We start from the raw sequence: 22501 nt of genomic DNA, 5'->3' as shown, positions 1-22501 counted from the left end.
ATTTCCTTTTCTTGATTTCAACTAAGATGTCATTAATTCGCGTTTGTTCCCTCACCCAATCTGCTCTTTTCTTATCCCTTAACGTTACACCCATCATTCTTCTTTCCATAGCTCGTTGCGTCGTCCTAAATTTGAGTAGAACCCTTTTCGTAAGCCTCCAGGTTTCTGCCCCGTAGGTGAGTACTGGTAAGATACAGCTATTATATACTTTTCTCTTGAGGGATAATGACAACCTGCTGTTCATGATATGAGAATGCCTGCCAAACGCACCCAGCCCATTCTTATTCTTCTGATTATTTCCGTCTCATGATCCGGATCCGCCCTCACTACGTGCCCTAAGTAGATGTATTCCCTTACGACTTCCAGTGCCTCGCTGCCTATTGTAAATTGCTGTTCTCTTCCGAGACTGTTAAGCATTACTTTAGTTTTCTGCAGATTAATTTTTAGACCCACTCCTCTGCTTTGCCTCTCCAAGTCAGTGAGCATGCATTGCAATTGGTCCCCTGAGTTACTAAGCAAGGCAATATCATCAGCGAATCGCCATTTACTAAGGCATTTTCCATAACCTTTTACCCCCAATTCTTTCCACTCCTGGTCTCTGAATACCTCCTGTAAACACGCTGTGAATAGCATTGGAGATATCGTATCTCTCTGCTTGACGCCTTTCTTTATTGGGATTTCGTTGCTTGCTTTATGGAGGACTACGGTGGCTGTGGAGCCGCTATAGATATCTTTAAGTATTTTTACATACAGCTCGTCTACACCCTGATTCCGTAATGCCTCTATGACTGCTGAGGTTTCGACAGAATCAAACGCTTTCTCGTAATCAATGAAAGCTATATATAAGGGTTGGTTATATTCGGCACATTTCTCTATCACCTGATTGATAGTGTGAATATGGTCTATTGTTGAGTAGCCTTTACGGAATCGTGCCTGGTCCTTTGCTTGACAGAAGTTTAAAGCGTTCCTGATTCTATTTGCGATTACCTTAGTAAATTGTTTGTAGGCAACGGAGAGTAAGCTGATCGGTCTATAATTTTTCAAGTCTTTGGCGTCCCCTTGCTTATGGATTAGGATTATGTTAGCGTTCCCAGATTCCGGTACGCTCGAGGTCATGAGGCATTGCGTATACAGGGTGACCAGTTTCTCTAGAACAATCTGTCCACCATCCTTCAACAAATCTGTTGTTACTTGATCCTCCCCAGCTGCCTTCCCCCTATGCATATCGCCCAAGGCTTTCTTTACTTCATCCGGCGTTACCTTTGGTATTTCTAATTCCTCTGGACTAATTTCTCTTCCATTATCGTCGAGGGTGCCACTGGTACTGTATAAATCTCTATAGAAATCCTCAGCCACTTGGACTATCTCATCCATATTAGTAATGATATTGCCGGCTTTGTCTCTTAACGCATACATCTGATTCTTGCCAATTCCTAGTTTCTTCTTCACTGTTTTTAGGCTTCCTCCGTTCCTGAGAGCATTTTCCATTCTATCCATATTATACTTCCTTATGTCAGCTGTCTTACGCTTGTTGGTTAACTTCGAAAGTTCTGCCAGTTATATTCTAGCTGTAGGGTTAGATGCTTTCACACATTGGCGTTTCTTAATCAGATCTTTCCTCTCCTGCGATATTTTGCTGGTATCCTGCCTAACGGAGTTACTACCGACTTCCATTGCACACTCCTTAATGATGCCCACAAGATTGTCGTTCATTGCTTCAACACTAAGGTCCTCTTCCGGAGTTAAAGCCGAATACCTGTTCAGTAGCTTGATCTGTAATTCCTCTATTTTCCCTCTTACCGCTAACTCATTAATCGGCTTCTTGTGTACGAGTTTCTTCGGTTCCCTCCTCAGGTCTAGGCTAATTCGAGTTCTTACCATCCTGTGGTCACTGCAGCGCACCTTGCCAAGCGCGTCCACATCTTGTATCATGCCAGGGTTAGAGCAGAGTATGAAGTCTATTTCATTTCTAGTCTCGCCGTTCGGGCTCCTCCAGGTCCACTTTCGGCTGTCCCGCTTGCGGAAGAAGGTATTCATTATCCTCATATTATTCTGTTTCGCAAACTCTACTAATAAACTCTCCCTTGCTATTCCTAGTGCCTATGCCATATTCCCCCACTGCCTTGTCTCAAGCCTGCTTCTTGCCTACCTTGGCATTAAAGTCGCCCATTAGAATAGTGTATTTAGTTTTCACTCTCCCCGTCGCCGATTCCACGTCTTCATAGAAGCTTTCGACTTCCTGGTCATCGTGACTGGATGTAGGGGCGTAGACCTGTACAATCTTCATATTGTACCTCTTATTAAGTTTCACAACAAGACCTGCCACCCTCTCGTTAATGCTATAGAGTTCCTGTATGTTACCAGCTACATTCTTATTAATCAGGAATCCCACTCCTAGTTATCTTCTCTCCGCTAAGCCCCGGTAGCACAGGACGTGCCCACTTTTTAGCACTGTGTAAGCTTCTTCTTCAATTTACTGCCCTCTAGTTCCTCCAATAGCACTACTAGACTAGCCTCACTAGATAACGTTCTAGCGTTAAACGTTGCCAGGTTCATATTCCAATGGCGGCCTGTCCCGAGCCAGTGATTCTTAGCACCCTCTGCTGCGTCGCAGGTCTGACCGCCGCCATGGTCAGTTGCTTCGCAGCTGCTGGGGACTGAGGGCCGGGGTTTGATTCTTGTGTTCATATAGGAGGTTGTGGCCAAGTACTGCACCGGGGGTGGCCAATCCTGCTCTGGTCAGGGAGTGCGTTGCCGATTCTGGTCACCGGGATCAGGCCACACTCCAGGCCTGTTTGTGCAATTTTATCAACACGCGGATTTTTTTTAATCCGGTGGAAAATTACCGGCACCGGGATTCGAACCACGGACCTCCTGCACGCGAGGCGGGTGTTCTACCTCTACGCCACCGCTGCAGACTGCAGGCGCCACCGCTACAGCCCATTGCTATTCTTCTGATTATTTAAGTGTCATGATCCGGAACCATGGTCACTACCTGCCCTAACTCGATGTATTTCTTTTCCACTTCCAGTGCCTCGATACTTATCGTAAACTGCTTTTCTCTTCCGAGCCTGTTGAACATTACTTCAGTTTTCTGTAGATTAATTTTTACACCCACCCTTCTGCTTGGCCTCTCCAGGTCAGTGAACATGCATTGTAATTGGTCCCCTGAGTTACAAAGGAAGGCAATATCATCAGCGAATCGCAAGTTACTAAGGTATTCTCCATTAACTCTTATCCCCAATTCTTCCAAATCCAAGTGTCTGAATGCCTCCTGTAAACATGCTGTGAATAGCATTGGAGCGATCATGTCTCCCTATCTGACGCCCTTCATTATTGGGATTTTGTTGCTTACTTTATGGATGACTACGGCGGCTGTGGAGCTGCTATAGATATCTTTCATTATTCTTACATACGGTTCGTCTACACCCTGATTCCGTAATGCCTGCATGACTGCTGAAATTTCAACTGAATCAAACGCTTTCTCGTAGTCAACGAAAGCTATATATAAAGGTTGGTTATATTCAGCACATATCTCTATCACCTAATTGATAGTGCGCATATGGTCTATTGTTGAGTAGCCTTTACGAAATCCGGCTTGATCCTTTGATTGACAGAAGTCTAAGGTGCTCCTTTTTCTATTTGCGATTAGCTTAGTAAATTGTTTGTAGGCAACGGACAGTAAGCTGATCGGTCTATAATTTTTCAAGTCTTTGGCGTCCCCTTGCTTATGGATTAGGATTATGTTAGCGTTGGTACAAGATTTCGGTACGCTCGAGGTCATGAGGCATTGTTTATACAGGGTGGCCAGTTTTTCTAGAACAATCTTCCCGCCATGCTTCAACAAATCTGCTGTTACCTGAACCTCCCCAGCTGCCTTGCCCCTTTGCGTAGCTCCCAAGGCTTCCTTTACTTCTTCCGGCGTTACTTGTGGGATGTGAAATTCCTCGACACTATTCCCTCTTCCATTATCGTTGTGTGTGCCACTGGTACTGTATAAATATCTGTAGCGCTCCTCAGCCACTTGAACTATCTTATCCGTATGAGTCATTATATGGCCGGCTTTGTATCTTAACGCATACATCTGACGGAATAGACAGACTGAATTCCAAGGTTCGCCTATTCGTCGCGCACAACAGTCTGCGCAAGGGAAATCGTCGGTGGAGAATAGTTCGAAGAGGTCTAGAAGTCAAACGATGCCACGGCTCCGATCTTCCGGCTAGCGATACCGACGAGGCCCTCAGACGTTGACGGCTGCAGGACAGAGTGAAAGTCTTCGCACGCAGACATAGCAGCCGTATTTCGAAGACGCATCAACTGGTGCGCATTGCAACGTCTTTTTGCTTCTTCGAAGCGTCGACATTCAATAATGCCGTCGGCTATCGTGGAAAAATTCTTATGCACGAAAAGATTACAAACGTCGTCTGCTATGCCCCTCAGTACGTGGTTCATTTTGCCATCTGAAATGCTCTTGTAAGCCTTGTGGCAAAGGTCGAGAACGTCCTGGATGTATGCCCCATGATTCGGTCGGCAACCCTACGCGAGACCCAAGTTCCCTTTGGGCAGCTCGCTGACGGCCAACAGGTTTCCGGCACAACTCGTGGAGGTTGTGCTTGCATTTCTCCCAGCCCGTCAGTACTTCTTTGTGGTTTTGAAACCGGAGCCATGACATTCCTTTCAGGTACAAAATTATGTTAACCAGCATAACAGTTTCGTACCCGCTGTTGTGGACGCTGACGCACTTGTACATTTGGAGCAGCTTATCGACATCAAGATTCTCGGTATCGGAAAACGTTCCTGAGTCGCAGCACTGCGAGGAGATTACTGTAGGCGTTCCAACCCCTTCTAACAACGTATGCGCTTATCCCACTTAATCGGAATCTTGGTGGTGAGTTAAAGCAGTGTTTTGGTCAGGGATCGGCCTTAAAGCCACATTTCACTTCCGGAGCAACTTGTTTTGCACCCTCCCGGCAGAGGGAACTTAGGGCCATTTTTTTTTTACCTTCACTTCGTGCAGACTCCTGTAGACAAATGTAGTGCTGGGAAGAGGTTATGACGTTACGTGCTGCACTTTTCTCGCTAGGCTGTAGCCAATCACAGGCGACAGCGCGTCGTCTTCGGCATCAGCAGAGAAAAAGCACGTGACTTCGCACTTACCGGTTGCATATTTGTGTTAGCGACGACAACACCCATGGGAGCGTCGCACCGAGCCTTACTAGTTGCCGCTTGCCATCGCCCCTTGCAGGAGCAGGGATCGCCGTCACACGGGCTGCTATCGCGGACTGACGACGACGCGGACTGACTGACTGACTGAAAAACTTTATTGTTTGAAGTATTTACAGGGAGCGTGTGGAGCAGTCCTTAAGGTGCCGTTCCTTATAGAAACTAGGTGGGCACCTCATTACAGGAACCCATTGGCTGTAGCCGCGGCTCGGGCACGGCCGACCAGGGCCTTCTGGCTCGCTCGCCAGGTCGGAGCAGCCGAGCAGGGCCGCCTCCCAGTCCTCCCGGGTAGGGTTGGGTATAGGGGGAAGGTGAGGGGTTGATTTGCATGCCCACACCATGTTGAAAATGTCCGAAGATTTTTCCTCACAGTGCGGGCACTTCCTTGTGCACGCAGGGTCGAAATGTTTTTGGATTGCCGGGCATAACAGTGTTTTAGTATAGAGGCGAAGGAGTAAACGCTCATCGGCCTTCGTAAGGCCCTTACAGGGCTTAGGAAAGATTGCATGGCCATATTGGTAGTGTTGGGTGATTTCCTTGAAGGTAAATACCGGATTGGGGTCGGAGTCCGCAGCGACGGGAGGCGAAGGCGATGCCCGGAGAGTGAGCGCGCGGGCAGCGGCGTCGGCCGCTTCGTTGCCCTCGAGACCCTCGTGCGCGGGAGTCCATACTATCGTGCGGGGCACGGGGACCCCGAGATAATTGCTGCCTTGAAGTAAGCGGTACGCCAAATAGGGAATAAAGCCCCTTTCAATGTTCCTGCAGGCCCCTCGTGAGTCGCTAATAATGACCCGCGAGTCCTGATCTGCGGCGGCGAGCGCGATGGCCACCTCTTCCGCATGTGTTATGTCTTGTGCTTTGAACGTAAGGCCGTTCACCGCGGTGTTTTGGTGGACGACTGCGGCCGTAAACCAACCCCCATGGTGTGCGCCGGAGGCGTCCACGTAGAATACTCCGTGCTTGTTCCCATAGTGACGTGCCAACGCTTCCGCGCGCGCGAGGCGCCGGCCACTATGGTCGTCTCGTGTCATGTTGGCCGGAAGAGGGCGCACGTGCAGGGCGTATCTCCAGATTTCCGGGATGCGCACGCGCTCCTCCGTCAGTGTTGGATGGTGGATGTGTAGTAGGGCAAGAAGGCGGCGACCCGACAGCGTCTTTGAGGGTCTTGTGTAGTTGTTTGTCAAGTGTGCTTCTCGGAGTTTCGCGAAGGTGTTGACCATTCCCAGGCCGAGGAGGCGCTGGTTGGATGTGTTGATCGGGAGGTCGAGCGCACGCTTGTAAATTTTACGGAGAATCACCTCGAGGGCGTTCTCGTCAAACCTGCGAAGGCGGAGGTAAGGAGTCGAGTACAACACTCGACTGGTTACGAATGCATGCGCCAGCCGCAAAGCGTCTTTGCACCGTAACCCCCCGCGCTTATTGGAAACCCGGCGAACCATGCGGCCCACCTGGTCCCCCACCTTGCGCAGTTTGGCCAGTGTTGTGTCGACTCGGCGGTGTTTATGAATAAAGAGACCCAGTACTCTGATGTGATCGTATTCTGTGATGGGTCCATTTGGTAAGGACAGTTCGATTTTGGTAGTGCACTTCGGCGAGGGACGAATGTGCACAAATTGCGATTTGGCCGGGGAGCATTGAAGGCCGCAGCGGCGGGCGTAGGCATCCACGATCTCCGCCGCTTGCTGCAGGTTGGCTTCAATGTCTCCTACCGATCCATGTTTAGCCCAGATGGTGATGTCGTCGGCATACAGCGCGTGCTGTATGCCTTCTACATTCTCCAGTTGAGCCGGAAGTTTCAGCATTGCCAAATTGAATAGTAGGGGTGAGAGGACCGCGCCCTGCGGGGTACCTCTGGTGCCTAATTGGTAGGGGCCGTGTTCTTCATCTTGTATCCGGATGTACGATTGCCGGTCGGAGAGAAATTGTTTAACGTACTGAAACGTGTTGTGTCCACAGTTGCTTTGGGAGAGGTGTGTCAGAATTATGTCGTGTGTGACATTGTCGAAAGCCCCCTTCAAATCGAGGGCGAGTACTGCCTTGTCATTGAGGGGGTATTCGACGGGATTTAGAATTTCGCGGTCTAGTTGAAGCAGAACATCTTGCGCGGACCGGTGCGGGCGGAACCCGAACATGGTGTCTGCGAAAACGTTTTGGTTTTCCAGATACTCGGACAGCCTATCTCGCACCATAGTCTCCATCAGCTTTCCCGCGCAAGACGTGAGGGAGATTGGGCGGAGGTTGTCCGTGGTTATGGCTTTGCCGGCTTTCGGAATGAAAGTGACCAGGGCGGTCTTCCATTCGATTGGGAGGATTGCCTCACCGAGCCAGATTCAGTTTATGTATGCGAGGAGCGCCTCGTAGGCCGGGTCGGGAAGGTTGGCAAGTAGTTTCACTGTTATTTCGTCTCCTCCCGGCGCCGTTCCTCGCTTCATTTTAGTGAGGGCCGCCTTCAGGTCGTGGAGCTGGAACGGTTGGTCCAGCTCCGCGTTCTCGGAACCTGCATACGAGTACGCTGGCCCTCGGGGGTCCTGTTGTATACAAAGGTATTGATCGCGTAGTTTGCATGCTAATTTTGAGATGTCTCCGTCGAAGCTGTGGATAGCCCGTTGGAGATGTTTTTGTGTCTTGGCTCTGGTTTGAGTCGGATCGATCAAGGCGCGAAAGAGGCGCCAGGTGCTCCGGCTAGACATTTGTCTAGCGGCCGTGTTGCATCGGTCCACCCAATTCGAGTCGGCGAGCTGGGCCGCGTACTCTGCCGCTCGTTGGGTGAGCTCGGCGATGCGAATTTTGAGCCTCCGATTGTGTTTTTGGCGGCGCCACCTAGGGACGAGGCTGTGCCGCGCCTCGCATAGGTGCAGGAGGTGGTCGACCTCCGGCGTGGCCTCCGATAGTTGAACTTGAATTTCCGCCGAACGAAGGTGCGCAACCAATTCTTGCGACCACGCGTGGTAACCTTGTTCGTGGATAGGGGCCGAATTAGTGTAGTTTGGCCGGAACTTGGTCCAGTCGGGTAGGCGGGCTTGGGCGTGGGATCTTGCCAATGGTTTGCTTCTGACGGTTGTGTTGAGTATGCAGTGGTCACTGCCGAGGGTTTCCTCGGTGTTGGCCCATTCTGCGTGTCTAATTTTTTGGTGAAGGTAAGGTCCGGACACGTGTCCCGAGTCACGGAGTTACCCACCCGCGTTGGATGTGCAGGGTCGGTGTGAAGAGTCAGGCCCAGCGTGGACGCAAGTTCCGCTAGCTTGCGCCCGCGCTTTTCTTCACGTATGTACCCCCAGAGTGTGCTGTGAGCGTTGAGATCGCCCACGATCACCAGGGGGTCCCTGCCCGCAGCCTTCAGGGCGCGACTGAAGAGGGCTGCGAAAGTTACATTTTTGAGCTTGGTAGAACAATAGATGTTGAGTATATGTAATGGTGCGTTTTGTTTTTTAAGCGGAAGAAGGGTGACCATCACATAGGAATAATCAGTATTGAGTTCCAAATCAGCCTGCTTGGCTGTATAATTTTTGTGCACGCAGATACAGGAAGAGGGGTCCTGCTGGAACGTGGTATAATTTGTAAGGGTGGCGCCGCTCCCTGGCTCCTGGAGGGCAACCACCGCGGGGAGTGAAGCGAATGTTGACAGAAAAAGCCGGATGTCCGCCCGCTTGGCGCGGGAGCGGAATCCCCGGCAGTTCCATTGGGTAATTTGGATGGGGGTGGCCGAATTGGTACGGAGAGAACGCTTAATTTGAGGGCTGTCCGCCATGGTCATTGAAGGGAAAGACCGATTGAAGGGACGCTGCTCCGGAGCCAGCACTCGCGGGGAGGGGAGCATCCTCCAGTCCGGAGAGCGAGCAGGTGTCATTGTCTTCTACTTCAATTTCAATGGTGCGTCGCGACGTTTTCGGACAGCGGCCAGACATGTCTTTTATAAGACCGCCGGTTCGTCGGACGCCACGCGAGGATTGAGCGATGTGCTGTGCGACGATTGTCGGTATGCTTTCAGTTATTTTGGCGATGGCGGAGGTGATTGCCGCGGAAATTTGACTTTCTAGGGTGTTGAAACGGGCATCTATGCGGGCCTCTAGACGGGCCTCAAGTGCAGCTTCGACGCTCAGTGCTGCATTCGGTGCCGCGGGCTCACTCTCCATAGCCTCAGTTGCGGGGGTAGAGGGGGGAGTGGTAGGCTGTTTTGACTGCGATTCCAGGAGCGTAATTTTTTGAGCAGCATCTCAATTTGGCCCTCGAGAGCTGCAATCTTGGCTTGCTCGGCACTGCGTGCCGCAGGGGGGGAGGAGGTAGGGGCAGAGGAGGCAGCCCTGCCCGTACCGCTCAGCTGCGTTCCGTGTTTCACGGCGTTGGCCCAGGCCCTGGCCTCGCGTCGTGGTGGCGACGTCGACAGTTTTCCAGTGTCGCCGTGTGGTGGTGGCTGCGTCGGCGGTCGCTTGCCGGCTCCTCCGGTAGAGCTTCTTGGTGCCGGCTTCTCGGTGTTGCTGTCGTCCGGGCTCGGTGACTCACCGGGAGGCCAAGATGGCGGCTCTTGTTCTTGGCCGCCATTTTTCTCTTTGTCCCGCCCTTCGGGGCGGCCATCTTGTGTGTGCGGAATTTTGCCGCACACTCGCGTGAGTTTGTGGCGTGTCCGCCGCCACAAACAGAGCACCGTGGTACGCACTCGTGAGGGGCCTGCACCCCCTCCACAAGCGGGGCTTGTTGCCCGCAGAGTCCGCACGTGTTCTGCTGCGTGCTGGGACAAGCATCCGCTCGGTGGCCGACAGCCCCACACAGGCCGCAGGCCGGGATTGTCCGGTAGTAGGTTTGCACTGGCATGAGCATGTTCTCATAGTGCACAAAACGCGGTTTCTCCCTCCCGGCGAAGGTTACCCGAGCTTTGTTAGAGGAGCCGAATTTCCTCACCTCGACAATGGTGCCTGCTCTCCATTGCACCTGCTCTCGAAGCGATTCCGTGGTGTCAGAGTTGCTGACGGCGATGACGCCGTGGCAGATATCGCCTCCGTCTTGCCTAAGGTATCCGTGGAGCGGAATCGGCCCACGGTCGGTGTTGATTGAGAAGTCCCCGAGGAGCCGATCTGTCGCTGCCGGGTTCGGGGTGTGGATCAATATCAGGTTTTGTTCACGGGACGGCAGAACCGTAACAGACCTTGCCACCTCAGGCCCGAGGTAGGCCGTAATGGCGGCACCGTAGCGGTTCTCCGAGAAGGCTTGATGCAGCGACACATGTTCGCGTGGCTTGAGCACGACCACGAAGTCATCAGGGCCCGGTTTTGGAAATGGCCGAGGCTTCCATTTGGTAAGGGCCTTGCGTTTGCTTCCCGCAGCGCGCGAAGCGGGAGGCTGCGTCTTGCCGGCCGGTGTGCCGGAGGCTGAAGCGGCGATGGACGCCGCCGTCTTGGCTTGAACGAGCGAGCGACGCGCGACCGCTTCATTGAGAGATTGGTGCCGAAATGTCGGAATAGGAGCGGAGTTTTGATCTGATGTTGAAACCGTCGTCCAGGCCATGGCGCCGGGATCGTAACCCCTCAGGAATGACGCGGCAGCCGCCATTTTACCTCGGGAGGCCGGTTCCACGCCGCCGGGAGTCGGCGTCGCCGTGTGGCCTAACGGCGTCGCCCACGTAGGCGGGTGTAATTCGGTCGTGAAATCTTCAAAAGTGGTCCCACCTGGTGAACATTAGCATTCACGTGGTCCAGACGGTTTGCTGCGTCGATTGACGTCGGTCTTGCTGGGGTGCAGAGGATTGAGCCGTGACTCCAGCCGAAAATCGACGGAGCCGACACACCACACGTCTTACGCCCTCGCGCGCAAGCAGCGTCTCACGACGCGGACGGCCGTAGCATTAACCACATCACTCTACCATGAAACTAAACTCCAGAGTCCGATTTCTTTTCGTTAACAAATGTAGACAATCTGCAGCTAAATACAGGGCAGATGCGCACTGCACGAAGACAGCACGGAGTCCAAAACAGCCTGCACCATACATGGATATCTAATTTTACCTTCTTGGAAGGTTAGCTCACCTGCCTCTGTGACATATGGTCGCGCAAGCACTTCGTTACTGTCTTCAGTGAATATTTACTGTCGTCGCTAGATGACTAATATTTTCTGATGTCTGGTGCCTGCAATAATCGAAACTGCAGTGTAGAAAGTACAGTTTTAATGCTACACTACTTCTATAAAAAAATGCCTGAACTGCACTTATGCAGCCAGTGTACATAGATAAAAAAATAGCCCTATTGAATCCAAGAAGTACCAAATTTAAACCGTAAGGCGAATATTAGAGCTATCATTGGAACTGCAATTGCAGAGCAAGTATAGTGTACTCTGCACGTAGTAACGCCTTGAGAGGCAGCAGGGAAGGAGAGGGAATGTATATCCGTCTGTACGTCTTCAGTACTCATGCGCGTGCACTTGAATTTGTGTGTTCGCACTTGCTTGTGTCTCCGTACTTGAATCTGCATGCGCACGGGTGTGTGTACGCATAAGCGAGCCTATGCGCGTTTGTGTATGCGTGCACTTCTGTGTGCGTGCATGCGCGCCCACATACTTCTGCCTGTGTACATGCGTGGGCGCGTGCAAATCTGCGTGGACGCAAACGTGCCTGTTATCTGTGCGTCTGTATGCGTGAGAGAAAGAGAGAGTGGTGAATGTCTGTTTGTGTATGTGAGCGAGCGAGCATTTCCTTGCTTGCACCCACTCTGGGATGCAAATGGGTAATAGACTATAAAATTATGGCGTTCGTGTGTGTCAAAATCGCAATCTGATTAGGAGGCGCGCCGTAGCGGGGGACTCCGGAATAATTTCGACCACCTTGGCCTTTTAACTTATGTATGGCACATGGTGCCATACATACACAAGTTGTCTCACAATCTGATGAAAGTTTCCAAGAGACATAATATTAATTTGGTTTTCATTGCCCCGTGCAAGTTGTCCTCGATATGCAATCGCATGAACAAGCGCGAAAGGCACCTATGCACCACCAATCATAAAACTCGTTTCACTGAGTGCAGGCGCAATGTCATCTATTAAATACCGCTCAGCTGTGGGAAATCTTATATAGGTCAAACAGGACAGTGCTTCAATGAAAGAGCTCGTCAGCACAGCACTAACCTAAAGAATGGCTATGGGAGTCATTTAGCTGGACACTGCAAGGAGTGTCAATGCACCCCCATATTTGAAAAGACAAAATTCATAGGGAAAGGAAATAGTAAGAAGGAAAGGGAAATAGTAGAAGCCTTTCACATAAGAAAGGCAGGCAATAAATGTGTAAGCACTCCCTCTCTTGCCTTGTCGGGAAAAGAAATAAAATTTTGGAAGAAAGATTAAAATGTTGATTTGCAGATGTTATTGCGACTGATGTGCGCATGCCTATGCTGAAGAAGTATAAATGTCCGGTAAATTTCAAATAAACTTCCAGTTGGCAGTCAGCGCTTGTCGGTGGTATTTGTTTCCTTGTGTCCTCGTCTTTTTCGCGCTGTTTCACCTCAGTTCGTGCTTAGCAGCCCAACACCCCAGACACTAAGCAAGCACGGCGCGGATATGGAGCTTACTTGAACCTTATTTATATCCACAGAGACAAGAACGAATGACACTGACTATATAGCATTAACACTTTCAAAAAAAATATTAGGAGCCATTCCTCTCTGTGAAGATGGATGACCAGCTAAGCTGTAGCACATCACACAGGATTAGACAAGGGGATGTGTATTTATTTTCATTATTTGGCAATGGTAGCGACGACAGCCTTGTGATTACTGTGATATATGCGGGTTGGTCCGCTTACAACCTTAGACAGAATCTTGGCCAAAGTAGAATCTATACATGAGCGTTGTTACTTGATTGAGTTACTTGGATTGGTATAGCACTACTAACCAAATTCTTGTTGCAGAAACTCAGTAAACCATTTCCTTGTTGGTTTTGAAATTCCAACATTAAAGTCTCCAATGGTGATTACGAGGGTAGTGTTATTGCGGCTAACCAATGCAAAGTGCGCGGTCATGAACTTCTCGATATCACACTTGGGTGTGCCAGAATATATGTAGACAGTGGATATCCTAATTCTGTCTTTCATTTGTACGGCACAGACAACCCCACAGTCGGTGCCCCTGTGCTCGTACGAGTCAAGGTTGTACATACATTTCCTCCTCTGCATATATCGCAATGCCTGAACGTCTTGAAGGGGCAGCGCAAAAGGCAATGCCTTTTGCTCATGAGTCCATATGCTGTTCACAAACAATTCTAGCATACCCATCGAGTTGAAACAATGCATGTATACTTTATTTCTTCTTCTTCTTCTTCTTCTGCTTCTTCTTCTTCTTCTTCTTCTTCTTCTTCTTCTTCTTATTATTATTATTATTATTATTATTATTATTATTATTATTATTATTATTATTATTATTATTATTATTATTATTATTATTATTATTATTCAACCTGTTTTATGTCCACTGCAGGACGAAGGCCTCTCCCTGCGATATCCAATTACTCCTGTCCTATGCCAACCGATTCCAACTGGCACCCGCAAATTTCCTAATTTCATCCCGCCACCTAATCTTTTGTCGTACTCGACTGCGTTTTCATTCTCTTTGTACCCATTCTCTAACCCTAATTGTCCAACAGCTATCTAACCGGTGCATTACATGACCTGCCCAGCTCCACTTTTTCCTCTTGATGTCAATTATCGTGTTAAGTATCGTTTATACCTGTTTGCCCTCGGATTCAAACCGCTCTGTCTGTCTCTTAACGTTATGTCTATTATAATAATAATTATTATTATTAGGGGCACAGGCCTTAAAGCCTGCTTCACTTCTGCCGCATAACGGCCCAATACTCCACCACTTCCGGGATCGGCCTACGTTTTTGCTCACTGACACGACAAATGTATTTCAAAGCGGAGGTACACAGCTTCGCTTTGAAAGTGCCTGTGCAGTCAGTATTAAAAGCACTTCTTGTTGGGCTAGTTGGTAACTATTCATTATAAAATATGAAGACGCCAAATAAACTGACACACACAAGAGAAGAGAACGGGACAGGGCGCCACTCGCAACTGTTTTATTTACAGAACGCAGGCCCATATATACTGTAATCAACACATGCGCACAGAGCAAACATTCTTTCACGCATCTAATCAAACATTCATTAGGCACCACGCTCAAGAAACCTCATCTCGGCCTTATACAATGATATCGAAGTATCGCTCACGCACAAGCTGCCTTTCTTGCCTATGTGATAGGCTTCAACCAGTTCCCTTACTCTAGTATCTTTACTTCGGGCAAGAATCCGCACAACTGAAAAACGTGGTTCACAAGAGCGTGAGGGACAGGTCCCGATGTGCTTAGGCAAATTTGGGCCCTCTTTCATTTGCTCAACATTTCTTTCATGCTCCCTGACACGCTCATTAACACAGCGCCCGGTCTGACCTATATAGGAACGACCGCACGAAAGGGGGATCTCGTAGACAACCCCTTCGGCACACTTCATGAAAGGTCGCCCATGTTTGGTTTCCCAGCCTTTTTCGCTTCTTTTTTCTTTTCTTTTGGCGATTTGGGAGCAAAGGCTTCCGAGCTTCCTTGGGGCTGAAAACACTAGCGGGACGCCATGTCTGCTCGCTACTTTCTTCAGATTGTGGGCCACCTTATGCACATACGGCACAGCCACCGGTCTCACTTCTGCCCCGTTTTCTTCTCTTGCGTGTGTCTGTTTATTTCGCGTCTTCATATTTTATAATGACCAGTCCGTATTGCCGCCCTGCATTTTGTTTCGACAGCGCCATCACCATCGGCAAGGTCCCGCGAGGAGCTGCTAGCAGTTCGCGTTTGTTATCTTCCTTGCATCGGCGGCAGCCCATTCTCTTGACGGCGATGATGCGCTAAATCTGCACTATCATTGCGTCGTGCATCCCTTTTGCGACCAAGCAAGCTTTCGACAGCACACGTTCACTGCTTTATTGACAATAAAACTTTGCGCACTTTCGAAAAGCAACGTAAATACGTATCGAAAGTGGACTAGCCGCAAGGAGCATGCTCACGCAGCGATGCCATTTATGGCAATGTCACAACACGCTGGGCTCGGTCAGGTTGCCCTTAAAGATGTTCTTTTTCAGCATCAGTTATGCTTTCAAAGAGCTTATCTGCAAAACATTTGTGCAAAACAGAAGCATGTTTAATATTTATTCGCTCAGCTAGATAATCTCGAGGACTGCCTCCAAACTACTCATTTCAGTTAGCCGCCTAAGTTCAATTATTGAACATTTATTCATCGCAGTTTCTTTTATTATGCAAACAACTCCTCAGTTTACTCCTTATCTAGAGGTTACCAATTTGAACACTCGAATGATAACAATAATGTCAGCAAGATTTACATTGCTCTTCTACAGTTTGGCGCGGAGAAAAAATAACTGCCTGGATATTCATGGGACAGTACGCTGCTGATAAAGCAGGTGGGAATTTTTGGACGGATTTTCTTGGCGTAATTCAAGTTCATAAACTTAAGCACATATGCCGAGCGGTACACTTCTGCCTTTACGATGGACTCTACTACGTTGTATAAGAAGCACTACAGCGCTACGGTGTATCGCAGAAGGTGTGCGAGAACATTGTGCGCGCTCCTGATTACATATATGAGCGTTCATGCATCAGGCACGGTTTCCTGGCGTCATTAAGAATAAAAACAGCTGCCTGGCGAAAAGCAATGGATAATATTTTTTAGTACACTGTATCATGCATGGGGGGGGGGGTATCATTGTACATTGTATCACACCAGAGCGGGCACTCTAGCAGCGCTTTCGGTATGGCTCGTAACCTCTACTTCTGTCCTATGCCGGCTACTATTGGTCTCCTGTTTGCGCTATCAACGGACACACCCACCGACTTCCAATGCGTTTCGGCGCATCTTCCTGACGCAACCCGTGCTTACATCGATGTAGACGCGCATTTTCCTGCCGTGGTGTCATCAGCAAGACTCGTCTTCCGTGCGCCAACCACATCGACCACTGCATCATCCATCAAGGCACATTTAAACGGCTTCCCTGGAAAATTCACCTTCAGTGGGCACTCCAGCAGCACTTTCGGCATGGCTCGTAGCCTCTGCTTCTGTCCTGTGGAGTTTTGTACTAAACTTTCCTTATATGCGAGAAAAAGTGATGACCGCTTCTTAGTGCTGTTCCCGTGCCCACGGGTGTTGTGTGAGACCATTTGTGAATGCTTGACTTCGTCGTTTGCCGCTCGTTTGACTTCGTCGTTTCATCTGTTCAAGGAATGTTGAGACAAACCCTCTGCCTAATAATAGGACGGACGCACTTTTTGATATTGAAACACTGCCTGACGACCCTGCAGAACAAATGAAGCTAATGTTTCGCTTTATTAAAGATATGCACACTGGCTCACTCCTGTCCTCAAAAACTTTAGCTGAACAAGCCGCCGATATTAAAGCTATAAAGAATGGCCAAAAAGACATGGAACTGAAATTCACTGTATTGAGCAAACGGATGGACGGTATGGAGGAAAAATGCAATAATTGTTTACTGTCTACTCTAAAGAGCACTGTCGGGGCCCTAAAAAAAGAAAAGGCAATTCTGTTGGCTTGCGCCAATGACCTTGAAGGCAGATCTCGGCGAAATAACCTCATCATTCGCAACATTCCAGACGATAAAGAAACATGGAAACAAACCGAGAACGAGGTTATATCTGCTATGAAAACCGTACTTCCATCTTTTTCATCTGACTCAATTGAACGCACCCATCACTTCGTCGTTTTTTCACCGGGAAAATGCCGAGCCGTAATTGTGAACTTCTCTCGAGTTTCAAAATAAAAGAAAATGTTCTTTCACTACGTAATCCCCTCAAAACAAGCAATATCACTCTTAGAGAAGATCACAACCCCCGCAACACGTCTCGCTCGGGGAAATCTTATCGAGTTTGGAAAAAAGTCAACCCTGTGCACCTGCGTTTAAAATACGACAAACTACTTATGAATGACAGGTGCTACGTTTTTGACGCCGAAACGAAATGCGTGACAGAAAAACCGTCACAGCACCAACGCGCAAGGAACATACCTCGTGCAGGTAATTTAACCTAGCGGAGCAAGAGGCGAAGTGGATAGCCTTCACAACACCAGGCGTCCATCTTTTTTACTAACATTAGAAGTGTACTGAACAAATATTTTTCATTGTCCTCAGCGCTTGACCCTTGTTCTCCACACATTTTCGCCTTAACAGAAATGTGGCTTTCAAACAACATTATAGATTCTGAAATCTTCGAGGATGCCCGTCGCTTCGCTATTTATTGGGAGGATTGTGCTGTGAGCCGTGGAGGCGGCGTCCTACTTGCCATTTCTAACGACATTCCTTCTTCACGAGTTTCGGTTGCTACTGACCTCCAAGTCGTCTGGGCTTCATTTAAAATTCATCACAAGAAGGTAATCATAGGCTTATGCTACCAATCTCGTTCTTCCTCGCCCACATTCGTTACTGAATTGCATGATGTAGTTAATAACGTATTAACACGCTTTCCATCATCACCCCTTTACTTGTTAAGCGACTTTATCTTCCCGAACATTAAATGCAACTCTCAGCCTCCTTAATTACTCGCTTTTTCGTCTCAGGTGAAGGAATTTTTAGATTTATGTTCCACTTATCGTTTTCGCAAGTGGTCATTCAACCAACTCGGAATACTGCTACTATATCAAGCGCTCTCGACCTAGTACTTACTACTGAACCCAAACTAACTTCCAGCATTACCTTCCTTCCGCCTTTAAGTGACCATTCTGCAACGCATTTTACCATTAGTGCCAACCACCCAAAAAATATCAAGAAAAAGAAAACAATACTCGACTATAGTAGAGCAAACTTCGGGGCCATTAATAACGAGTTACATACGTTTCTTGAAACATTCCTAATTAACTTTGATGACCGTTCTGCGCAAACTAATTGGGACCTGTTTGCTCACAAAGTAAATGAACTAATGAACAAATATGTTCCCAGCCGTATCTTAACTTCTAACCCACAAGCCCCCTAGTATAACAATCGCATTAAACGACTTTCTAAGCGTAAAAAGCGTATCTACCACTCAGCAAAGTTGTCCTCGAGTGCTTCTCGTTGGACGGCATACAAGGCGGCTGCTAACGAATATATTCAAGCTTTAAAACTTGCTAAACGTACTTTTTTTGCTGTTACCCTTCCATCTATTCTTAAAGCTAGCATAAAATATTTTGAAAAATAATTAAACCTGTTTTTAATAACTTAAGCTTATTGAAAGACTCTACTGGGCAGCCTGTTCCTAAAAATGGTGCTGAAACTCACCTTAACGAAGCCTTTCTCAAGAATTTTTCGGGAGCTCCAAATAAACGACTTCCCGAGTTACGTAACTATGATTATGAAATCATGTTTCCAGTAATAATTCACACATCTGGTGTTGTTAAACTTATTGCCAAGCTCGACTACAATTCTTCACCTAGGTTTGACTCAAGTAACACTAAGTTCCTAAAAAACGCTTCCGCATACAGTTCTATAATACTAACCAACATTTTTTAACAATCACTCAACAACAGCACTTTACCTTATCAGTGCAAGATCGGGAAGGTGGTTCCGCTCCATAAATCTGCTAACAAAAACATAGCAACCAACTATCGTTCCATCTCACTTACCAGCACGTGCTGCAAACTTTTAGCACACATTGCATTCACAAACCTGGTCGACTTTCTTGAAGATAGCACATTTTTTTCACCTGCACAGCATGGCTTTAGGAAATCATACTCATGCGAGACTCAACTCGTATGATTCACTCATCAGTTGCACCGAATTATTGATCGTTCATCATGCGCCAACTGCATATTTCTAGACTTCTCAAAAGCATTCGATAAAGTATGTCACGAACTTCTAGTCCACAAACTAACCCGTTTGAATATTTATGCTAACCTCCTAAAATGGATGGAATGTTTTCTGCTTCATCGCTCACAATACGTTAGTGCTAACGGCTGCAATTCGCCGGTGTGCTCTGTTGCTTCTGGAGTGCCCCGCGGATCGGTTCTCCGTCCTTTGTTGTTCTTAATATGTATTAACGACCTTCCTTCACAAGTAACTTCTAACATTCATCTCTTCGGGAATGATTGTGTTATCTTTGGAGAAATAGCTAAGGATTGTGATACTAACCATCCTCAATCGGACCTTGATATAATATCTAACTGGTGCAGTTTATGGCTAATGGAATTAAATGTTAACAAGTATAAAGCTATGCATGTATCTAGGACACCTAACGGCTCTCAGGTGTACTATTTAAATTGTCTTCTTTTAGAACAGGTAACTTCCTACAAGTACTTAGGAATTCATATTACATACGACCTTACCTGGGCAATTCACATTACTAATATAGTGAACAATGCTAACCGCACTCTTGGTTACTTCAGGCGAAACTTTTTTAAGGCTCCACACTCCTTGAAATTATTGCTTTATAAAACACTAATACGCCCGAAATTAGGATACGCCACATCAGTCTGGGACTCTACTAACCTAAAGTTAATTAACACATTAGAATTAGTTCAGAATAACGCTGCTCGTTTTATTCTTTCGAATTATAACAGAACTGCCAGCGTAACAGCCATGCAAACTAGCCTTTCTCTTCCATCTCTTGCAGCTCGACGTAAAGTCTCCCGTTCATCATTATTTCACAAAATTTTTCACCGCACAACACTACATGATGTATTCATCCATACTCCACACTACGTATCTCGTCGCATCGACCATTCCTACAAGGTTCACGTCCATTCTCGCAGCACAAATACATTTTCCCAGTCATTTGTACGTCGGACATCACTTGAGTGGAACCACCTTCCCGAAAACATTGTGTCCATCAGTGATAATCTTTTGTTTCGTGATGCCTTAACGAACGTTACTTGCTAGAATACTGTTTAATGTGCATGTCTATCTTGTCATTTTTTGTAATACCTTTTGTAATTGCTTATTGTATTCCTACTGAATTATTTGTCAAATTGTACTTTTATGTTGTATATTTTTCTTTTGCAAGACTTACTGTTTGAATTTACTTGTAACCCACTCCCCTCTGTAAAGCCTTCACAGGCCTTGAGGGTATAATGAGTGAAATCAAATAAAATGGAGTAACGCGCACGTGTGTGTTAGAACAAAAAGTACTGAAGTATTTGGATGAGTACCTTGCGGAATATATTTTAACTGTCCATTGCTGACACAAACAAAAAATACCTTGGTTCTTTTTTTAGAATTATAGCTAATATACGTATACAGTCAAGTGAAACCTAAGTTCCGACCTAGTGCACATGTTGGAAGCAGCCCCAAACCACGCGGCTCCATTGGCACATGAAAAATTCATTTGTTAAGTCGAATGCCTGAACTGGCCAGTAGCAATATCTCATTTGCGCTCTGTATCCCAGTCTGAATCCAATATCTCATACCCGAAAAAAAGCGGCGTCTAGTCTAGTGATACACAGTAGAAGAGGGATACAAAAAAAGTAGTTGAATGAATGGATGGATGAATGGATGGCTGGATGGCTACAACTTTCTTGTACGTCCGGCAAGGTTTAACGCGACCCTAGTTCAGGTCTCCCACGGGGGAACGTGAAGGCCGTGTCTCAACGCCGACTCACGCGCTTGCTGGACTGCGCACGTCTGGATTCCAAGGTCTGAGCTTCGAGCAGCAATGGTTCATTCTAAAAAAAAAGCATAATCAGGAGTGGCTCATACCACTGTAAGCAAGCAAGGATTCAATGGCTGAATGTGAATGAACAAATAGGAGAGGGATAAGATTGGAGTAACTTTAATAAAGTGCCGGCGACCGACGGTTTAACGCGTCGTGACGCTGGCCAAGCGTCGACCCGGGGTTATATCCTACTCTGCACTACCCCAGTTGGGCCCGTTTGTAGTGGGTCATGAGGCTTGTGCTTTTCGAGCGCACCCCGGGCCTGTTGGACGGCCCATAGTTGTGTCTCCTTGTCTGCAGACAGGGTGCAGTGGTGGCGTAGAGGTAGAACACCCGCCTCGCGTGCAAGAGGTCCGTGGCTCGAATCCCGGTGTCGCGCAATTTTCCACCGGATTAAAAAAAGGAAGAAATCCGCATGTTGATAAAATTGCATAAACAGGCCTGGAGTGTGGCCTGCTCCCGGTGACCAGAACCGGTAACGCACTCCCTCACCAGAGCAGGATTGGCCACCATGGTGCAGTACTTGGGCAACACCTCCTATATGAACACAACAATCAAACCCCGGCCCTCAGTCCACAGCAGCTGCGAAGTAACTGCTGCGGACCTGCGACGACCTGCGACGCAGCAGAGGGTGCTAAGAATCCCTGGCTCCAGACAGGCCGCCATTGGAATAGGACCCTGGCAACGTTTAACGCTAGAACGTTATCTAGTGAGGCGAGTCTAGCACTGCTATTGGAGGAATTAGAGGGCAGTAAATGGGATATAATAGGGCTCAGTGAGGTTAGGAGGACAAAAGAAGCTTATACAGTGCTAAACAGCGGGCACATCCTGTGCTACCGGGGCTTAGCGGAGAGACCAGAACTAGGAGTCGGATTCCTGATTAATAAGAATATAGCTGGTAGCATACAGAAATCCTATAGCATTAGCGAGAGGGTGGCATGTCTAGTTGCGAAACTTAAGAGGTACAAAATGAAGGTTGTACAGGTCTACGCCCCTACATCCAGTCACGACGACCAGGAAGTCGAAAGCTTCTATGAAGGCGTGCAATCGGCGATGGGTAGAATGAAAACACAATACACTATACTTATGGGCGACTTCAATGCCAAGGTAGGCAAGAAGCAGGCTGGAGAGAAGGCAGTGGGGGAATATGGCATAGGCTCTAGGAATAGCAAGGGAGAGTTTGCGGAACAGAATAATATGCGGATAACGAATAACTTATTCCGCAAGCGGGATTGCCGAAAGTGGACGTGGAGGAACCAGAAGGGCGAGACTAGAAATGAAATAGACTTCATACTCTGCGCTAACCCTGGCATCATACAAGATGTGGACGTGCTCAGCAAGGCGCGCTGCAGTGACCATAGGATGGTAAGAAATCGAATTAGCCTAGACCTGAAGAGGAAACGGAAGAAACTGGTACATAAGAAGCCAATCAATGAGTTAGTGGTAAGAGGGAAAAGAGAGGAATTCCAGATCAAGCTACATAACAGGTAATCGGCTTTAACTCAGGAAGAGGACCTTAGTGTTGAAGCAATGAAGGACAATCTTGTGGGCATCAATAAGGAGTGTGCAATAGAAGTCGGTGGTAACTCCGTTAGACAGGATACCAGTAAGCTATC

The 22501-nt window shown here is 47.9% G+C and overlaps 1 protein-coding gene and 1 pseudogene across 3 annotated transcripts in view; both read right to left on the bottom strand.

The window, feature by feature from the left end:
- Nucleotides 1–22501, bottom strand: part of LOC142584592 (protein 5NUC-like) — a 761070-nt gene that overhangs the window by 550112 nt on the left and 188457 nt on the right. The gene's annotated exons all lie outside the window — the stretch shown is intronic.
- On the bottom strand, nucleotides 7554–10846 carry LOC142584483 (uncharacterized; annotated as a pseudogene).

The sequence above is a fragment of the Dermacentor variabilis genome, chromosome 6 (assembly GCF_050947875.1).
Source record: "Dermacentor variabilis isolate Ectoservices chromosome 6, ASM5094787v1, whole genome shotgun sequence".
Classification (NCBI taxonomy): Eukaryota; Metazoa; Arthropoda; class Arachnida; order Ixodida; family Ixodidae; genus Dermacentor; species Dermacentor variabilis.
Note: the sequence above shows the minus strand (reverse complement) of the source record. Positions and strands in the feature narration are given on the sequence as shown.